The sequence below is a fragment of the Antechinus flavipes genome, chromosome 2 (assembly GCF_016432865.1).
Source record: "Antechinus flavipes isolate AdamAnt ecotype Samford, QLD, Australia chromosome 2, AdamAnt_v2, whole genome shotgun sequence".
Classification (NCBI taxonomy): domain Eukaryota; kingdom Metazoa; phylum Chordata; class Mammalia; order Dasyuromorphia; family Dasyuridae; genus Antechinus; species Antechinus flavipes.
This window is the reverse complement of record NC_067399.1, coordinates 390,909,249-390,910,134: the sequence shown is the minus strand read 5'-3', so window position 1 is coordinate 390,910,134 and position 886 is coordinate 390,909,249.

Below are 886 nucleotides of genomic sequence, written 5' to 3'. Positions count from 1 at the left end.
CCCGCATTCATTTCTTCCAGACCGGTGCTCAGATACAAACAAGACCAGCAGTCCCACGTGCTGGGCTGAGGATGGAAAGGCTTCTCCTGTTCCTGCTCTGGAAGGGGTGGGGGTGGGGGACAGACCAGGCTCCAGAGTCCGACCTTCCAGGAAGTATGTACAATGATGCCTTTGCTGCAAGCCATCCACCTGCGAGCCAAGCGGAGCAGGGTGTAAGGCCAGGTGGGCAAACTGGTGGTTCTCTTTAGCTTACCAAAAAAAGCTCACTCCAGTCCCCGCCCTTCCCCACTCTCCTCCCCTAACGCCAATTCTGGGGCTCGCTCCGCGTTAAGGATGAAAGCATTTTTATGTTAGTGGCGCTGACATCCCTCGATCGACCTTGTCCCCATTCCCAGCCCTTTACGAGGAAATCCTAGAGGTATCTAGCTTTGGAGACTATCCATTCTAAATCCTCAGATTGGGATCGAGAGAATGGGAGAGGGAATAACCAGGTTGATTCCCCCTAGGGTTAAGGAATGTTTGGATTTCTTCCTGACAGCCTCCCAACTCTTCCCAGCTCCCATTCATCCGTTTAGTACGTCGGCTTTGCTCCGTAGCCTTAGCCATAAAGCTCCCTAGTCATCCATAGTCAGCCCTAACTGCGCAGATTGGAAAGCCTTTCTCTCGTTCTCTCCGTGATCTCACGCTGAAGGATGAGGGGCCGAGTCGCCCTCGGGAGCTTTGAAGTACAGGCCGGAGTGGTTTTAGAAGGGATTATGTCACGGTGAAGGAGTAGGGGTTCACCTTCGTGGGAGAGCCCGGAGATGGCCGAGACCTAGAAGGAAACTCCGGGGCGGGGCGGGGGAATCGGAACCTGAGGCAATTACCTCACTGCTTTCAGGTTGCA